Source organism: Carex rostrata, chromosome 11 (assembly GCF_964058835.1).
Source record: "Carex rostrata chromosome 11, lpCarRost1.2, whole genome shotgun sequence".
In the NCBI taxonomy this organism is placed as follows: Eukaryota; Viridiplantae; Streptophyta; class Magnoliopsida; order Poales; family Cyperaceae; genus Carex; species Carex rostrata.
This window is the reverse complement of record NC_135928.1, coordinates 9285670-9294553: the sequence shown is the minus strand read 5'-3', so window position 1 is coordinate 9294553 and position 8884 is coordinate 9285670. Positions and strand designations below refer to the sequence as shown.

General features: G+C 35.4%; 1 pseudogene; it reads right to left on the bottom strand.

The window, feature by feature from the left end:
- Positions 1–6341: 6341 nt before the first annotated feature.
- Positions 6342–7088, bottom strand: LOC144561405 (anthocyanidin-3-O-glucoside rhamnosyltransferase pseudogene; annotated as a pseudogene).
- Between the last annotated feature and the right edge of the window lie 1796 nt (positions 7089–8884).

Here is an 8884-nt window from a genome sequence, read left to right as displayed (position 1 = left end):
AACGAGATGAACGGTTTGGATTGGTTATTTGGACTTCGAATCCGGTGATTTATAGTCCAATGTACAAAAATGCATATGCATTGCAATGTATGATAGCCTTACTCTATATATACATATATATGAATAAAAATAATAGGAATGTGTTATCAAATTAGGGGATCCAGATAGGGGTGAAAATGGGTTGGATATTATTGGACTGAATTCGAATCCGTATTTGAAAAATTAATATGGATATATGATATTTGCATATTTGGCTGGATACGAATGTGATTTGATATTTTAATTATCCATATCCAAATAGTACATATATACAAAAAATTAATATATATTTAAAAAAATTACAGAGTTAATCATCTGTAAAAAAATTATTTCCATAGAATTTGTACTTTAGAGGATCGTTATGACGTTCACATAACATATTAAATTAAGTTGTTACGTACATTGCACTCTCCGGTACGCATCTGTTTGATAATTTCAATTACTGCAGTTAATATATTATAATTATACCTTTCAATGACCTTGTTTATTAGTTGTTTTACTTATCCGTTCAATAATAACCCTAAAATAAGACATCAAACTTTCAAGAACTGTTCTAATAAATCTAGGGGTTCAAGAGAGGGATGGTATTTGACTGTGCAAATCTTGTCTTTTCTTTTAGAATAATTATTAGAATCCTTCTTCTTGGATTCCCGTATTGTCTTCACATTAACTTTTGTACTATAATCTTCACTAATTATGTAATCCTCTATTTCTCGGTCTCCGCACTCATTTTCAGAGGCGGAATTAGAATTTGAATCTAGAGGAAACTAAACATTATTTAAAAATAAAATTTATATAACACATGAAATTTTTTATAATACTCTAAAGTTTGGCAATTAGTTGTGCAAGTTGCAAGTATACAAAGTAGTCCCGCTGGATGTCAGAATTTTAAATTGTGTTTTGTATATGATTCGTTATATGAGATTACAATATAGAATTGGAATTTTACAGGATTCTCACAAGTCAAATGTCAGTTATTTTTGCACAAAACGTGGATAAGTCATTGTGGACAATTAGACGCTTCCATTAATATTTAGTCTTAGAAACTTTGTGTAAATAAATATTTTCATCAATATATTATTGATGTTTCACGCCTACCATGAAAAATAGAAAAACTACATATTTTTTTTATTACATTTATATAGATTCTGTTATATCCTTATTGTTAATAACTACTATATATTTTTATTTAGCAAACACATAATTATTCTTAAGAAATAATAATAAATTAGGAAGGGGATAATAGAATGGAGATGGACTTTTAGAGTTTTCCTTCTTCATATCGTTTTGTAATTTTCAGGGTTAATCGTCTGTAATTTTTTTTATTTCCATAGAATTTGTACTTTTGGAGGATATATTGTTATGAAGTCCACAACATATTAAAGAACATTTTAAGTTGTTGCATTGCACCCTAGCTCCGATACGCATCGATCTCTGTTTGATACTAATCTTTCAATGACTGCGTTTTCTTTTCCTTTTTTTTGGTTTTTTTATTATGATTATACCTTTCAATGACCTTGTTTAATTAGTTGTTTACTTATCCGTTCCATAATAACCCTAAAATAAGACATCAAACTTTCAAAGAGAGGGATGGTATTTGACTGTGGAAACCATGTCTTTTCTTTTAGAATAATTATTAGAATTCTCCTTTTTGAATTCATGTATTGTCTCCACTATAACTTTCCTCTAGCTAATGATATACTATATATAGTCTCCATTAATTATATAGTTCTCTATTTTTCAGTTTCTACACTCGTTCCCGCGTTGATCTTTATAAATATAAGTAGCTAGAAAATAAGATATCAATACATTGATGCGTAACTTGATATGATCATTCCATTTATATGAATCAATAAATTGAAAAATCAATGTCCATAATTTACGCACATTGATGCTTTAAATGTGTATAGAGAAATTGATGTAGATCATATCTGATGGTTTTATTTTAGGGTAATTATAATATCTCCCACCTATCCATCCCCCATTTCATCCCCCAACTAACTTTCTATTTTAACTATAATTATAACTACTATTTCTAACAACCTTTATTTCTTTCCTCTTTCTCCCTTTCTCTTCCACCTCTATTTTCCTCTTTCATCTCCATCTTCTTCTCCCACCTCCGCCTCCGCCTCCCTCTCCCACCTCCGCCTCCCACCTCCCTCTCTCACCTTCACCTCACCTCACCTCTGCCTCTACCTCCCTCTCCCACCTCCGCATCCCACCTCCTCCTCCACCTCCGTTTTTCCATTGATAAGCTCCCCTCCCTTTCCCACCTCGAAATGATAAATACAATAAGCTCCCTCCCTCTTACACTTTCGCCTCGGTTTTTTTCCTCTATGCCTGCTGCTCCTGCTCTAGCGAACGTTCTGCCGGAGATCATCCGTCACTCCATCCCAATCAAGCACGCCTCTGCCAGGGATGAATACTTCAATGTGTATGAATGAATACTTCAATGTGTTTGAATGAATATTAGAGCACGTCTCTACCGGGTCAGATCCGTCACTGTCGATCGTATCAAAATAATTTTGTATATGTATATGCAATTAATCTTTTTCATGTTTATGTTCCCCTTCCTCATGAAGTAGCGAGTTTTGCAAAGAACAAAGTTTTATTAATGGTGAATTAGGCCACTGCGTATTAAATAAATGACATAAAAACAAATTTTGAAAAAAAAATAGAGATATATGAATGAATACTTCATGTCTTAGATATGAATACTTCAATGTGTATAAATTATGAATACTTAATATCTTATGTATGAATACTTGCGTGACAAGATATTATACTTGTGCAATAGACAACTCGAAAGTATGTCATCATGGATCTCATTTGAAAGATAAAATTGTGTAGAAAACGTTCGTGGTTTTAGATTTACAAAATTCTTCCCAGATCGTCGGAAATATTGGTTAGATTGAACGGAGAAAAAAAAACCCACCTCTAAAAACATTTAAAAAATGGATGAGTGATGTGTCCAGTTTTTATATTTACACTTACACGATGAGGATTAATACTTTCTCGATAAGAGATGAATACTTGTGCAACGGACAACTCGAAAGTATGTCATCATGGATCTCATTTGAAAGATAAAATTGTGTAGAAAACGTTCGTGGTTTTAGATTTGCAAAATTCCTTATAGATCGTCAGAAATATTGGTTATATTGAACGGAGAAAAAAAACCACCTCTAAAAACGTGTAAAAGATGGATGAGTGATGTGTCCAGTTTCTATATTTGCACTTGCACGACGAGGATGAATACTTTCTCGATAAGGATGAATACTTGTACAACGGACAACTCGAAAGTATATCATCATGGATCTCATTTTAAAGATAAAATTATGTCAAAAACATTCGTGGTTTTAGATTTGCAAAATTCATCACCGATCGTCAGAAATATTGATTAGATTGAACGAAGAAAAAAAAATCCCACCTCTAAAAACGTGTCCAGTTTTTTTTTTAAAATACTTGATATATTAGGTATGAATACTTGATGTGTTATAGATGAATACTTGATGCATTATATATGAATACTTGCGCGCGCCAGTTGTAAAATCTTTCAAATATTATGTGATCCCCAAATAGTAAGTGGTCCCCCTAGGAAGAAAACTGAACATCTCCTACGCCCGTCACCGGGTAAATTTCACCATTAGCATTTACAATTTCGGTTCTCCTTGGCTGAGAACTCTTCACAAGATCTTTTTCAGAGTAAGTCATATGATATGTTGCCCCTGAATCTATTATCCAATCACACCCATTAGTATGATAATTATTAGAAATAATAAAACTTTTACCTCCTGATTTTTCCTTGTTCTCAACTGGTGGTAAAAGGGAATTTCTACCTACTGACACAGATGCTGCAGTAGCTTGAGTTTGGCCAGTAATGACATCTCCTCTCGGTCCAGCAGGGGTACCCGTTTCAGTAGGTGCTCCTGTTGGTTCACTTGAAACCACACGTGCCTCACCCCTGTATAGGTTCAGATCCCCCTGCTTCTTCTTCCTTCTATCCTTCCAACCTTCTGGATAGCCTATCAACTTGAAGCACTTGTCTCGGGTATGTCTAGGGTTATGGCAATAAGTGCATCCTTCTGTTGGGCCAATTTTCAGTTTGAAATTTGGTTTGTTCATGGCTAGGGTCGGGTCTGTTGCAAGCATGACCATAGGGTTCTCTATTCCATCCCCTTTGTTCAGCATCAAGTTTTGGCGGTTTTCTTCTCTACGAACTAAGGCAAAGGCTTGTTCTATTGTGGGAAAAGGTTTTAGTTGTAGAACAGTTGCTCGGATATGATCCAAACGATCATCCAGACCATCAAGAAATATTAAAACACGATCTTCTTGAACAAGGTTATTATATTTCTCAATATCAACAGGATTGGTCATAGGGTTTGGCCTACGAACATCTAACTCTTTCCAAAATCCCTGCAATTGAGTATAGTAAACCTCAACCGAACCCCCAGCTTGTTTAACCCGATTCACCTTTCTTTTTAAGTCAAAAAATTGAGTCAAATCATCTCCATCAAAAAAGGTTGTATTAACTGAGTCCCAAACTTCTTTAGCTGTAGAGAAAGGAAGAAAGTTACCTACTAAGGATGGATCCATAGAGTTAATTAAATAATCCTTCACCTGGGCGTCTTCAATCTGCCACTTGCGATAGTTTACATTTGTTTCGGGTGGTTTGAGTGTCGAACCATCAATGTAACCGAGCTTATCTCTGCCCAATAGCTTCATCTTCAACATCTGAGACCATAGGTTGAAATTCTTCCCGTCAAGCTTGATTGTCATAGCGGAAGCAAGCCCATCTTGACCAGAATTACCCGGTCTGTTTTGTTGTAGAAGTTGTGACAAGGTAGCAGTCAGACTCTCTAATAGGAGAACGGATTCTGACTTGTCGGCTACAAACTCTGATTTTTCCTCCATGGCAGTGCAACGGAATAGTCAGAGGGAAAAGCAACAAGAAAAAATAACTCACACACGAAACTGATTTGGCTATAGAAATGCACAGAATCAACACATGTGCTCTGATACCATGACAACTTATGAGAAAAGAAAGAACACACAACTCCCTTGAAACTCCCTTCCCACCCTTATTTTATTTCAATGGTAAAATCTGAATTCATACATAAAAGCGAGGCGTCATCCTCCTCTTATAACCAAGATTTCTTGAAGGCTAAGTAACCAAGATTTTCTTTCCTAGTTAGTGTACATATTTTCTGCTATATTTAAAATAATACAAAAGGAATCATAATAAATGATAAATGGGAAACATAGCAAATGATAAATCTTCTGCTGCCATAACAGGTGAGCCGTATCAACAATATCTTCTGCTGCCATAATAGGTGAGCCGTATCAACATGAACCTGCCTCCAAATCCTTAGAATCACAAAGTAAATTTAGTGATAATTTAAAAAATGATACAAAAAAGATGCCATAACTACAATCGGTGCCCCTATAATTGCAAGACATGGGTGCTGGTCAAGCCATTCCTGGATGGCAGAATGAAGAACATGATTTGGAATCAGATCGTGATGAGGAAGCACCAAATTGGTCATAGGCGATTTGTTATGTCCTCTGTTCAACCATTTCTTGATTGCCTCAGCTTCATATGTAAACCCATCTGCTGCTATGCATGGATTCTTCATGATTACCTAAAAAAAAAAATGTGTTTTGGCTTTTATATGCTGCAAAAAAAAGCTACTGATAATCAAAGCAATAGTCTATGTAATTGAATCATAGTAGGAAATATCGGCCATATAGGATACGACTCTCCAAAGAAAACCCTAGATCCTTTGTTGTGAGATAGAGAGACGTAGTAGATTGGATTAGTTAATATCAGAATTATTAAACCATATATAAAACTTTAAGTGTTTAATTCACAATTTTTAATGTTGATATTGATATATGGTACCCATAATGAGAAATGATTATTTTTATTATATTGATTTATGTTGTTAAGGGGGACAAAATTGGTCGTTCTTTGGTTTTGTTTGTACGATGTCTAATTTTCTGACCTGATCTGCTAGCTCTCTTCCTAGTTCATTATCTTCCAATTGACAAATCTTACAATTTACGGACAAAGTTGTTCACCAGAAAAAAAAGGAGAAAAATTTAAGCACCCGAAAGAAGAAGACTAGTAGATAATGTAATCAACATTCATAATGTAAACTGAACGTCGAGCAATGAAAATAATTCAGTTCATCTATTTAAGTTGCAAATAAATATTGATAACCAATTATCTTAATCATATAGTTTTGCAACCAATGCTTTTTGAATTCTTCCTTGTTTCTATTATTGAAGGTAATTCAGTTAATCTACTTTTTGGAGCGCGCACTTACTAGATCTCTCAAGCTCTTGACAAACTCCACCATGAATTCCTCTTGCACCTCCTTATTCATTAGAAACTCCTTCAATTTCTTCTGATTTAGTCTCATCTTCTTACCTCGACTTCCCTCTTCGGCCATCACTGTTTGAATAGCTTCACTGATTGCCTCCCTGCGGAATGATCCATCAGCCTCACTCCTTTCAACCTCGACACCTATTCCCAACTCTTTTTCAAACAACATAGAAATTAAGAACTGGTCTGTCCTCTGCGTCAGCATCACGAGCTGACAGTCAGCAATCAGCCCCTCCATCACAGCACTGAACCCGGCATGGCACACAAAATACCCGACACTCTTATGCCGCAGTATATGTTGTTGTTGCACCCACCCACAATGCACAAGACCCCTTCCTTTCACTCTCTCTTTGAAGCCGTTTGGAAGTTTCCTATTGATGATTTCTTCCGCGTCCTCTTCTCCACTCGGGAATTTGAGTATCACCAAAAATGGAAACCCAGTACTTTCAAGCCCTAGGAGTAACTCCTTGACAGCTTCGTCGGTTAAAATTGCTTCGCTTCCAAATGAACAGTACACAACAGATTTCTCTGGGAATTCAGCAAGCCATTCAACCCAGCGATTCTCGAGCTCTCCTGGAGGTGTTTCGGGCACGATTGGTCCAGCCAATAGCAACTTTCCTTGTTGAGACTTGTAAAACTCTATATATTTCCCTTCCATCTCCATGCATGTCTTGGCAATTGTACCATCACAATCCTCTGTACATTTTAAGATTCGATTGAAACCTGAAGGTTGACCATAAGTGTTACATTCCGAAATTTTCAAACTTGATTAAAATTTCTAAATTGATCATTTGGCTTAAATAAAAAAGTTTAATTAACTTAACGATCGTTCGGGAATTTTCTGACTGACTAAAACGAAACTAAAATTTCGAAATATAAAGGAAGTATGAAATTATGTATATCAAAATTTAGAGTTTAAACATAAAATAAAATATAGCACTAGGAATAAAATTATGATTATTCGGTAAATTAGAAACTTAGAAAATCCGTTACAATTTTTTTTAAGTTTTAGGAAAGAAGAAATTTATTTAATTAGATTTGTGTAAATAAATAAATAAATTAAATTCCAAATAAGAGCATAATTATACGAAATTATTCGTACAATTGGATTTTAGAATTTATAAAACTAGTTCATTTAGGAATTTTAGAGAGTTAATGGAATATATAAAAATTATATAAATTGAGAACGAATTATTCGAATCTTAAATTGAGAGATAAATACACAAATTATATGTACAAATATAGTTACAAAAAAATTATGAACTTTCGATTTGAATTTATGAAAGAAACGGAATTAAAACCAATTAAAAGAAACAATGTTTAAATTATGAATTATTTAGGCCATTAGATTTTGCTGCAGCACGAATCTTGATGCAGCCCATTAAACCTCTCCTTCTCTCTTTCTCTCCTCTCCCTCTACGTGACAGAACCCCCCAAATCAGCGCCCCCCCCCCTTTTCCTCTTTCTACGCCAAAGAAACAGAGGGGCTCCGCCCCCTCTTCCCTCCGCCCTCTCCCGTCACCGGCGAACCCCACCGGACCCGTCTCTGAAACCCTAGTTTTTAGGGTTGAGGATGTGTGCTGCCTCGGCTTGATTGGTGCTGTCTCTCGGTGCTAAATTGGTGTTTGGAGACGCTTAATTGGGTGTTGGCTGATTCAATCTTGACGGCCATGAAGTGAGGCCCAACCTCGAGACCCGGCCGTTTTTATCACGTACCTTGCTGCCTTATGAATTCCTGTATCGGGTTAATATTCTAATTTTCTATTTGACTGCTCGATTTGTTGTTGTATCGAGTTTATGAAGTGTTGTGCTTACTTGCCAGGTTGTTGATTTTTCCCGGAAGCAATGAGGTTTCCTTGTTTCCTTGTTGTGACCTTACCTCCCTGTTTTGACCATTGATGCCGTAGGCTATTCCGTGCGGGTCAGTACATAGGTGCTGCCTTGTTCTAATTTGAAATGAGTTATTTCTCTCATTTTTCTGGTGCTTGATGCCGTGCTGACATGTTGCAAATTTCCTCTTTGAATTGCTATGTTGTGGTTATGCAAATTACCCTTGTTGGTGTAAATAAATTAAGTAGAGGGGCCTCTATGAAAATCTGATATGAAATATGGTTATTTCGGCTTTGAATTGATGTATATTAATTAGACTTTGGGCCTCTTCCTTGCTGGGCCGAAATGACATGTATAAAAATATAGATAAATGGATTAATGGGCTATGGGCCTTTAATAAATGCATAATTGAATTGCTAAAATTGAATTGGGCTTGTAATTTCATAAGCCTTGAAATATTGAAATGAATTGTAAATTTTAAATAGGAGGCTTAAACCTTTACTAAATTATGGGTCTTTAAATTTGATTAATTGAGGACCAATATATGAAAAAGATGTGAATTTATATGAATGATAGCCGTGACTTTGCGGTTGGGATATACTTGAATCGAATTGAAATGAATATGACATG